This window comes from Pieris brassicae, chromosome 5 (genome assembly GCF_905147105.1).
Source record: "Pieris brassicae chromosome 5, ilPieBrab1.1, whole genome shotgun sequence".
NCBI classification, from domain to species: Eukaryota; Metazoa; Arthropoda; class Insecta; order Lepidoptera; family Pieridae; genus Pieris; species Pieris brassicae.
This window is the reverse complement of record NC_059669.1, coordinates 494,344-506,912: the sequence shown is the minus strand read 5'-3', so window position 1 is coordinate 506,912 and position 12,569 is coordinate 494,344. Positions and strand designations below refer to the sequence as shown.

The 12,569-nt window shown below is 31.0% G+C and overlaps 1 protein-coding gene across 1 annotated transcript in view; it reads left to right on the top strand.

The window, feature by feature from the left end:
• Window positions 1–355: 355 nt before the first annotated feature.
• The window catches only part of LOC123710342 (knirps-related protein-like), a 54,438-nt gene continuing 42,224 nt past the window's right edge, over window positions 356–12,569 (top strand). Inside the window, exon 1 of the mRNA XM_045662166.1 lies at window positions 356–540. The gene's annotated coding sequence lies outside the window, so the exon portion shown is untranslated. The remainder of the gene's footprint in view (window positions 541–12,569) is intronic.

Here is a 12,569-nt window from a genome sequence, read left to right as displayed (position 1 = left end):
CGATATATTTCAAGTTTTTAATTTTAAATGTTAGTAAAACTTTTATGGAGTCCATACATATATAAAAATTAATACACGTGAGTAGATAATAGGATTTAATGGTAAGTTTAAGAAATTCAGTATAAAGCCTAGACGCATCGCTATTAAACTTTACAATCGCAATCGTTTCATTAATCCCGTTCGTGGCAAAGTTCAATCCCCACCATACAGTATAGCACCGGCGTTAGAGAGAGAGACGGCAGATCTCGGCCCTATAGGTTAGATAAAGACAGCCATTGCCATAGATGTTGCGTTAGCCACGCCCACCCAAAGATCAAGCAAAGTCTACACCTCCGAAGGCATTCGTGCGCGCGCGCCGATGAAAACGCACGTGCTACGATTCATGATTTTCCAAAATACTCGCGATGTGTTGTGTTAAGATTATTTGTGACTGACTTGGTGATTTTGAGACTTGTGATTCGATTGTAAGGATTCTGTGTGACTTTTACGGAGGCTGTCGAGTGAGTGGATTTTCTTTCGTGAAAACACCAAAGATTTAAGGTAAGTTCAATTTATTTTGAAGGGGTGAGAATCAATGTTCAAAATATTCCAACAACAATTTTTCTTAAATTGTATAATTCATTTAATATGTTATGTACTCATGTTTAAAAAATACAATTTTGACATATATTAATATAAACCATTAATTTTATATTTAATTTCTTTAACAACAAGGATAACCTTATCATAGCAAATATAAAAGACGACTAACAATTATTAATAATAAAGACCTAACATCATATAAGTAAAATCAAAGTATAAATTAATTAACATCATAAACATGCCCTCTTTCTATAACATTTTTGTTAAATTGATAACAAATAAGATGAAAAAAACAAATAAAACCCGAAAGTTGCTAATTTCATGCGAATGCATACCGCCATTGACACGTAATTGTAAAAATAACGTTGACCTAAAAAGCCGTAATGTATCACGTTAATTAAATACAATAATAAAAGCATTGTTTTATATGTTGCGAAAATAACTATTAGTGTAACAAAATCTAGATATACTGCAAATATCTACGTTACATTTTATGAACAGAACTTAATATAAATACTGCGGCATTTTGACATAAACGCTGTATATTGTTTTCAAATAGAAAATTCATATATTTAATATTATGTAAATGCTAACTAAATCAAATTATTGGTAAAGATATTTAATGTTTTATATGTATTATAAAAAATATGTATATATATGTGACAATATCTATTAATAACTAAATTGTCCACCCTCAACTGAATACAATAATAACATAACAACTTGATAGGAATTAACTGCAAAATTATGGAGTTAAAGCAATAATACAACAGATTATGCGTACTTAGTAATTTGATCTTCTATAATCTTCATACAAAAGACTTCAACGGGAGTCCAGCATTTTATAATCCTCAAGGATTTCATTTAATATGGGATTAAATAATTGTGTGTAAGCGTTAACTGTAGTGGTAGTTTTTAACACGTGGTAATAACATTCTTAGGCAAATTTATTTTTAATTCTAAGTAAATTGTTTGTTTTGTTTTAGGTATTACAAATTTAATTTAAAATATAACTTTTGGAATAATAACTAAAGTGTTAAATTTTATAAAAGTTCCAGTTCACCTTTTGCCAAGCCCACAAAAGTTAATTAAATTATTTGTTATTAAAACTCTGTATTAAAATTTTTAAGAAAAATTATTTTAGAGAATTTTGCAAATAGTTCATTAAGTCATATTACTCTTACAATATTACTTATGATTAAATTAAGCTATAAACAATGTGAAAAATAAGCACAATACCCGACAAAAACATTTCTTATAACTGATACAAAACAAGTATTTATTGCACAAATGTTATTGTTACTATATATAAACGCAACTAATGTACCAATTGTTTCTTGTGAATTGCTTAAATCTAAAATGGTAGGGCTGAACTCAAAGTAATACAACTATATAAGATAACTTACCAACGCAAGGAATTTGAAAGATGTAAAGGTTAAGGAGTATAAATAAATTTAATAATTATAAAAACTTTTACAACTTTTCAGGTATACTAGAATTTTTTCAACTACACATTCTTATCTACGATAAATGACAATTTAAGGACATAGATGCATGACCTCCTTTATTTAGGTTCAATTGAACAATTGACCATTATGTTCATAATATCGCGAGTTATTAAAAACACAAAGAAAATAAAAATATTGCATAATACATGTGTGGGAATTATTCTCACGGACCTATGTTCACAAAAAGTGTCTTTCGAGTTAGGCTTTGAATACAATGACGATTGTCTTAAACCCAGTTAGGGTTCATATTAGTAACTTATCCAGAAATTTATGTGTTATATTAACCAATAATTGAATTGGTAAGCGCACCCACATGGCGTATAGTCTTTGATTGCCTACTAAAGATTAAAAAACACAGAAAACTTACCAACATACCTTAAATATATTAAGTCATCTTTCAGTCGGCTTTATACTACATTTAATACTAAATAACAAAACAAACCAGTGGCGCTACAACCTTTATAGTATGGGCCACAAATTGCTGCATCTGTTTCATGACCATTTGTCAATCTAATTAGGCAAGTAGGCAAGTAGGTGATCAGCCTCCTGTGCTTATCGCACGCCGTCGATTCGTCGAGTCTAAAGCTGACGAAGTTTTTCCTTCACCGTTCTTGTGAATGCTAAATGCACAGAAAGTCTATTGGTGCATAGCCGGGGCTCGAACCTACGACCTCAAGGATGAGATTCGCCCGCTAAAGCCAGTAGACCAACACTGCTCAAAATACGAAATAACAATAATTCTATTAAATATAGGCTCAAATCGATCTAATCAAATAGCAGTGGTTCTTAGGTTGGCACGCGCTGGTGACACATATACCACCATTCACTTTCTTCACTTACCACACTTATGATATTTAGCGAACCATCCATCACCATCTAGGAAACTTAATTGCTCTCTTTGACGTCCATTTTAAAGAATTTTTTTTTGTTTATTTATGACGCAGGCGTAAAACGAAAATGAATCACCAATAATAAATATTTATAAAACATAAATTTGTTTTGTTGTGTGTGTGTTGTGTTTTGTTAACATAGCTTTTACACATTGAAATAAAACACTACTACTATAGCTTCAATCCGGTTAAAAAGTGTTTTCTTTCAAACATATAATAGTATTTTGGTAGGTACAGCGTCGTATACTCAAAAATAAAATTGTACTATCATTTTAATAAGATAATATTGTTTTGGGTAAACATTACTCGAGTATTTAAATTATTTATTTAACTAATTATTCTATAACCTCTTATTAAAGTTTTATAGGTCGTTGTAAATATGGTCAATAATATTTAGACTATATTTCAATAGTTATTAGCATTAACGATAAATTTTCATATAAGCTAGTGCTACAAACCTATTTTCAGTTATCATAAACGGTTATTACAAAAATATATGTTCTTAAGCAAAGTCTTTCCTTGAAAAAAGTTCCTACAAACGAGATCGCTTAATGACATCTCATTGAGGCAGTCACCATCAATCCATTGAAAACAGGAAAAGAATTCCTAGCAGAAGCCTACTGTGTTAAAAGGCAGGCTTTTTCGCAGAAATGACAAAACGGCAAAAACAGCATCATTAAACGTATGTATGTAAAAAACCATGTCGATCAATGTCTCGATGTAGAATTTTTGTTCGATCTAGTTTATTCAACGACTTACGCGCCATCTAGGGACAATAAAAGTCATTAATTAGGCGAAACGATGCCTTTAAAAAAGTTAAGTTATACTAATACATTGGATTTGATATAATACGAATAAAACTAAGCTAATTAAAAATTTAAGTGTTATAAATTGCTCTAATCAGCTCGATAAATTAGTATTATGGGTTAAGTTAAATAGTTTAATGTTTTATTACATTTTTTGCTCAAGATATAATGTTTTCTTATTAAAATCGCTTTTTTGTGCATTAATCATCATAATCGCATTAACTTTAAAATACATCAACTAAAGGTTTAACTAAAATGTAACCTTAATTTTGACAATATTCATTTGTTTTTTTTTTTTCATAGATATAAAATAAAATAAAGCTCTACATACGTAATTTAATAAGATTGTTTGATAATGCAGTACATGTGAATATAGTAATTTTTAATTTAAAATTAACTAAAAACCACGAACGTTAATAAAAACAGGTTTATCTAAAACAATGTTATACTTTTATAATTTGTAAAATATGCTTATTTTAAAAATAAAATAATTTTGTTTTCGTTTACAGTATAAAACGTTCGTAACTCATAACTTCAGAATAGTAATCTGGAGATATTATAAGACTCTAATCAGTAATGTTTATATAAAGGTAATTATAATAATTACACATTACATGAACATATGACAGCGGATTTAAAAAAAATATTTAACTAAACAAAAATGCATTCTATAATCATGACATCATATCTAATACTTTTACAAAAGTCCACTCCAGTTCCCACGTGTAATGACGCAGAACATCATAATCAAGTACCGTTCGCACCCAGCCCGATATAAACGAAATGCATCATTTTATTTCATATGAGAAAATCGACGATGTCTGTAACTGGAATCTAATTGATAATCTAGCCCTTATATTACTTAGTGCTTTTAAGAGAGCTTTTATCTCATTTTTATGTTATCATATAGTTTAAAAGCGTTTATCGGTATGTTTTTAAAACAACGTTGACGAACAACTCAAATAAATTTTAAGTAGAATCACCCCACTATTCTTGGAAACTCTTTCACGTTCAAAGTCTCTGTACATAGAAAAGTTTAATTATCTTAAAGTATATTTGAAAGAACCTTATCCTCAGTAAGGATTTATACATTAATTAAGATAGTTCTACTTGCAAAAACACACCGGATGCATTATTCGCCTTGAACTCAATGCAATTATAAATTATTGTATTAAGAAACCTTACCAAGGAAAGAGAAATAAAAATATTAACACGTGAATGATAATATTTTGTTTACATTATCTTAAAATGCAATGCCGATTAGTTACAAATAATTCTCTAACCATTTATTAAATATTATAAATCGAGATGCGCAATAGTGACAGTTTTCTAAATGTCATCTGATATAAAATATGCCAGAACAATTTTACAATCTTCCTGGTTGTTCGTAAAATGTATCAAAAGTGTACAACTTCATTGGAGTTCGGTCGTGAGCGCTCTCTGGGGTTAACATACTATTCGGCCTATGTTTCGATACTCTAGGAGGATTATAAAATATCTACTAGGAATATTTACTTATTCGTTAAAACCAATATAAATATTTATACTAGTTTGGGTAAAATATAAACTAGTTTTTTAATATTAATAAAATATATTTTTATCTTACAATGTTTTGAACAACAAGTAGACATTACAAAAATTTATATTACTATAGGCACTAATCGAAGGATACATATGTAGTTACAGGGGAAATCTCTTGAACCAAAACTTATATGCAATATTTTATTAAAGAAATGTAATATTCGAGATCAGAGTTATATCAGAGACATATCAATGTCTAGTTATGTAATTTTGATAGTCATTTTCTTCCACTTTTGGGCCTGTTCTTGGGCTTGTAAAAGAATCTAATTTTAGTAACTGCATGTAGACGGTCCCATAATCCTTATATTCGTGTGTCGTTCATGCACAGTCCGCCTTATTTAGTTCTGAGACATTCTTGTTTACGATGCGAAAGTACTTAGATTTTATTGGTATTTCGTGATGTCTCCAATCCATAAGTGTCATTTATCAAAAACAAGACAACATTACCAACGTTTAGTGAATTTGTATAAATTTAATGTAGACAAATGTGCAGACATGAAGCAAAATAATCAGAAATTAGGCATGTCTATGTCGATGTCTCAAAGACGATTATTAATATATATATATATAATGTAGCTATATAACTACGAAAACCATTACAAGGCCCAAATTAAATAGGAAATGATATGCCGCTATTTAAAAAGACATGGTGCATATAACTCGTAAGCAAACTCATAAAAAATACCTTTAATGAAATGTTTAATAATGAAAGAAAACATATTTACATAAGTTTAAATTTTTCCGACGTTTCGCGTGCTTCACAGCTCGCGTGGTGCAAATTATAATTTTATAATAATACATAGCTTCAATCCGGTATAAAAGTGTTTTCTTTCAATGTGTAAAAGCTATGTTAGCAAAAGACAATACTATGTTTAATAATTTTCAATAAAAAAAAGTACTGACTTAGACTTAATAATAAATTATATGTACCTGGTCCGCCTTTTCGAATTATAGACAATAATTAAAGAGACTTTAGTTCACACAAAACACCTATTATATTTGACACCACAGTTATCGTATTTGATTGTCATAGATCATTAGTTAAAAGTAATTTATTTCCATCACTGATCTATCGGATCTTATAAACAATTAATTTGTTTTTACCGTAGGAAAGTATCAAATGTTAATTTATAACACAAGTCATTACACAATGGATTGAAATATGAATTATTTTTATAAGTAGCTCACAGTTTATCATTAATTATTGAATGTTTAAATGACTATTAATTATCATTAAGATCCTATATAAGTGAGTGGTTTGAAATATAAACTTATGGCGATCTTTTGGGGTCATATAATGATACATTATATTTTACTATATTAATATTTTCTTCATTATTAACAAAGTCTTAACCTTATATCATTTATTCTTTAAAGCATAGTTGCGGTTTTTTTAATATAATAGAGGGTACACGAGCCTGCTGGACGCCCAAAAAGGGCAGTCATCGTATCCCATAAGCACCCATTTTTAGTGGGTGCGTTGTCGGCCTTTGAGAGAGGACTACACTCGAGTTTGAGTTGGAGGTTATATGTCTCAGGGCAAACCCCCATCGGAAGTCGATTCCACAGTTCACTTGTTAAAAGTTGGTGTAACCAGCACAGGCTTTGAACATCACGTAGACCTTGCTGTGACTGTTCCTCCTCGTTAAGAAGTCTTTAAAATTTATATTGAAATTCATATTGCATTTGTTACACCAATCAAAGGTCAAAAATCTGAAAGCTTTCTACAAAACTTAAACCATACGACACACTAAGACGATTTCTATCATTCGGTTCGCATGACCCCTTACATAATCCGATCTCTAATTACATCGCACCGAAGACACCCGACTGACAAACTTTGGTTTGCCGCCGGCCAAATTACAACAGCAGCTCGAAAACATCGGAAATCTCAGTTAAATCACTTTGCTGGCTGCACCGGTGCTAGCCGTGATATTTAATTTGTCAATGTTGAACGTTGACAGGTTGTTATTACTATGCCTTTTTTAAGAAATCGTCTGCTGAGTGGTGTAACGGATCCTTATTTAAATGTCAAGTAGTCATTCAGTTTTCGGAGAAGTTTATGTTGATTTTGTTTTGTCTTACATGAGTTTACAAACGAGCTCACTAGTTGACATATATTATCAACTTTTTTATATTAACAGTACTAATTGTAATTTTACGTGCTGACGATGAGGATTCCATTAATTTCAAAGGCTGTAAAATCAAAGCAGTTTTTGCGTGGTTGCTGGTAGCATTTTCATAATAACATAAGGATGATTGGAAAAGGTCCCAAAGCTATGATAATTATGATAGATAATAAGCTGCTAGTGTTAGAACTTTATTGAAAGCTCATTAAAATAAACTACGTTTCAAACAAAGCTTTTCAAATATACTTAGGCGGCGTTATGTCTACTTTGAAATGATACTACACATGGTACGATTTTTGAGGGCGTTAAACGTTTAATAAAGACAAAATATCGTGCGGCTAACGCAATAACCATGAAATCATTACTATAAAATATGCAATTAATTGTAAAATATCTTCAAAATAGATAAATGCCCTAAATGACACGGTTCCGACTAGGTAACCTCAATATTAAGACTGAAAAAATCGTCGGCGACCACTGTCGTGTCGTAACCGCTGGGATGTTAGACTTCCCACACGTAATAAGTAGCAATAACTCGATTGACACTTGCTATAGAGTTTTGATTTTACGAGCGGCGTGTCGTGCGTTCCGTGATTGATTTTCACAAATAACACCCGAACACATTGTACTGTCAATCTTTTAAGATTATGCTTATATTCTGAGTGATTTCTATTTTGTGTATCCGTTTACAAATTGTGAAATTTTCGACTCGCACGGTTTCGTCACACAAATGTCGTGTGGTGTAAAATTGTCGGATTTAAGAAATCACACTCACAAAAGAAATCATTCAAAATAGTAGATTTAAGTGTTTAACTTTAGGAATTATCTTTTAAAAACTCGTCTTGAATACTGTAAGAAAGTAAAACAACTCTGGAACTTCCAGTAGAAATGGCAACATCTTGGCTTTAATATTGAGTAACTGTATATTAACGTTATAACATCAGCTTTAAAAACTATAAAAAAACCTCGGAAGTGTTAATACAAATAAATTTCAAATTCGCTGTAATAACATTTGAAAAATTAATCAAATTAATTAAAAATCCAGACAGATGTCGGAGCAGGTAACGAGACCTTTGTCACAGCATCAGAGGTCACTCTTCATTGTTTTTTACGCCAAAAAGAAACTGAAATTTAATTAACACCTTTTTCAACACTTGACTGTCATATTCTAAATGTTTGTTTAAATATTTTACCACACATCTATTTAAGATAAGTTTCTTCTTTAGAATAATAATTAACTCCGCTCTGAGATTTGTTTGCGTAGATTTTGTGTATGACAAAACAAATAGGGACCTCTTCGACAATAACCGTTGTCACTTTACATAAAACCATAGTATATAACAACCAAAATATACCCCTAAACCTTTCTCGCACTTGGGGAAAACTATACAAGACTAGGTCACTTTTCGATTCCGATTAACAGATGCGATCGCAGGTAAGGATTGTTAAAAGTACACTTTTAGACAATATCGACACCCTTCCGCGTTTTTATACTGGAACTGTTTTACGTCTGATATAAATAATTCAGTGGCACTACAACCTTTTTAAGTCTGGGCCTAAGATTGCTATATCTGTTTTCATTGTCAATCTAATAAGCCACCAATGCCTGACGCACGCTGTCGACTATTTGGGTCTAAAGCCAGCGGGTTTCCTCACGATGTTTTCCTTCACCATTCGAGCGAATGTCAAATGCGCACATTAATGAAAGTCCATTGGTGCACAGCTGGGGATTGAACCCACGAACTCAGGGACGAGAGAAGCTCACTGAAACCAATAAGCCAATACTGCTCTAACTCCTGTATATACCTCTACATTACAAACGAATACCTAGATTATATTATTAGACACTGGATTAGATACAATCGTAAGTCAGTGAGCAGAAAATGGTGAACGAATTATGTAAACAATATGGTAATCAGCCTCACGCGATGCCATTACTGGGGCAAGATCAAGGTGCTGCATTTACTGCTCATGACATGATAACGTTATATCATTCTCCTTGCTAATTGTATTACTTTTTATGTTCATAATGTTATCGTGTAATCGAAGTACATTAAGTAATTTAAGTTACATACAGAAAAAGAGACTGCATTGTAAAAAATACCTAGCAGTATTACCTACTAATATTGGTACTAATTAAAAAGAGATACATGTCCTCGGGATAACAATAAATTATCTTATAAAATGAAACTAAATAATTCTTATAACATTTATTTGGAGATGACATGTCATAAATAACTAATTAATTAATCAATTATATCGTTCAAACCACAATAGGTTAACGACAACAATATAGTTTTTTGAATTGAATCATACTTTTCGCGATAACTGATAGTACACCTAAATCTGATTTAGAATAGAAGTCTGTTTAGTTTTATTTCTAATTTGTAATATCTATATTTAAAGAAACAATTCTTTATATATTATTTAATAATTAAGGGTAATGTGAATTTTGTTGATAAAAATCATATCACGGAATGAGTGCAAAATGTAGGTACAACGCCCTGTTATCAATAAACAACCGCAAAACTAATCAATTAAATAGTTCAACATTAGAAACCACAGTCGACAGAGGTTTCCCGTTTCCTGACTTGTATCATACTTTTCGCGAAACCGCTCGAATCCGCGCGGTTTTAATAAATGTTGTTCTTAAATAACGTTACAAAACAAAATTTAATATGAAGCATCGCTAGTCCGTGAGTAATTACTTCACAAGTTCAAGGTTAGTTGGTTTGCTCTAAATGATCGAATCGCGCGTTTTTCCATCTCAATCCTACAAAATATAAACATTAACGGTAGCTAGGCTTTAAAATAACTTAACGCGAAATAATAATAAAAGAAATGTTTCCTAGTTTACGAGGCTCTAATCAGCTAAATTCGCTATTCCAATATAAGGACTTTGCTAATAATATAAATAAATAAATCAGTAGCGCTACAACCATTTTTGGTCTCAGATTTATGTACCTGTTTCATGACCATTTGTCTTATCTGCAAGTAGGAGATCAAAATCCTGTGCTCATGTTAGCGCTATGCTATGCTGCTAATAATGTTATAATAGAAAAATTCAATATCGAAAACTTTAGGTCCAGTTTCATAGTTTATTTATAAAATTATTTTTGATAAAATCTAGACTTTTAAACGACGCTTATTCTTATGTCTTGAGTATGCTCAAGAGTATGAGAACTGGAGCGCAACCTCTTGCACTGTTTTATTTGTTAAAAATAATGTTGCACTTAATAATAATAAAGATCTATACATTCAAAATTTTTACCATTACGAAATAATAGGCAGTGCATATTAATTATCACATTAATCAATACAATTCTCGGAGATATATTTGGTAGTAATCAAAAAATTGAAATGGAATTATTTATTTACGTATGTGTCGTAATGTATGGTATTACAGAAATGAAAACTGTTCAAAGTCCGCTGTCAACATTACAAATATCATTACATAACTACAATATTCAAAAATGAAGATGTGCATGCGAACTTCATATCAATTGCTAGTTAACGCGATGTTTTTTTCTTTCGCAACGTTAAATGCTTGTGATTAAATTGATTAGTTCATTTGGTACTGAAGGCTTTATTTTCACATTTTAGAATGTGATTGTTAAAAAAATTTAATGATATCATGAAGAAAATACGTACGAATTCTTAAAAGGCCGCAACACACTGGCGATGTGAGTAGCTGTGGCGGTATTACTTAACATCACGTGAGCCTCCTGTAATATAAACTAAAAGGTACAACCTACTTAATTTCTAAACAATACCCAATTATTTACAAATATTACAGTTTATTTAAAATTGACTGAAAGTTCAAACAAGGTTTCAATCGCGGTTTAAAACGGTAACATATGTGTCTATGCTGGAATTCCGCCTGCTATAAATATTTAAAGCATCATAAAGATTTTTGCAATTCTAACCAAAACAGTTCCTAATATAAGTGCGTGGAAAATCAAAAATAGATTTGTAATATATTAGTAGCGAAATAGACATTATGAAAGTAGATATTACTCAAACGTTCTTGTACTTAAAATACTAAAATTCTTAAGCTTCAATCTAAGAACGAGTCTTTTAATTATCACCTATATCGAGCCATCACAGTATGAGGTGTTAAGCATCCGTAATCCGTATCTTCGTAATTAACGCTTGTAACATCCCAATACAAACCTCCTACACTGTTATTAACACGATTACCTTCTAGATGGAGTTATCCCACCCAGGAACGATTAACATGTTTAAAATAAACTAGGCATTGGGTCACAGTTTCGCTACCATATCAAGCTATGGTTTTGTATAATTCACATAGAGTCGTCCTCATTAGGCCAGCCACATGTGAATAATTCAAAATATCATTAAAGCAGTCGCATCAAATATATACTCTATGGATTAAGGTATACATTATCATATATAAAAATCACCTATTCTAGAGTTTATAATAATTGAATATGTATGTTAATTGATCTGCCTTGGACCCCGGGCTTAAACTTGCAAAGTTCTAGTCCAACAGAGTACATACTGCAATCAATAAAATATATTATAAAAATCAACTTAAAATCTTAACACACAGCTCGATCGCGTGTATCAACCGAATAAAAATCAAAACCGTGGAAAAACTATTTCGAAAATCAATATTTTGTTAATTTGTCTCAATTGCTTTATTGTTTTACGTGTTGCAAGACGTTTGTTTAACAATTTTACGGTTAATTGTTCAAAGATACGGTTAAAACCTGATCAATGGGAATCAGGACAATGTTTTTTAACTTTCGAAGATTAGTTTTAAACGATACATTGATAAAAGCCAGTCAGAAGTTTAATATTACATTTATAATGTAATAATTTACTGCCCCAAAGACTACTAAAGCTACTTTCATTTTTTTTAACTACGCACCATCAGATGACCTTTGGTAGAAGCAATTATATAAAATATATATTTACCGAGCGGCCTCTCACTATCAATACATTTATCTAACAATAACATTTTTTAATCTGTGTGAAATTCGATACCAGATGAAAGATTAACCTTACGGCCCAGTTGTAATACGTTAACAATATATTGACTTAGATTAA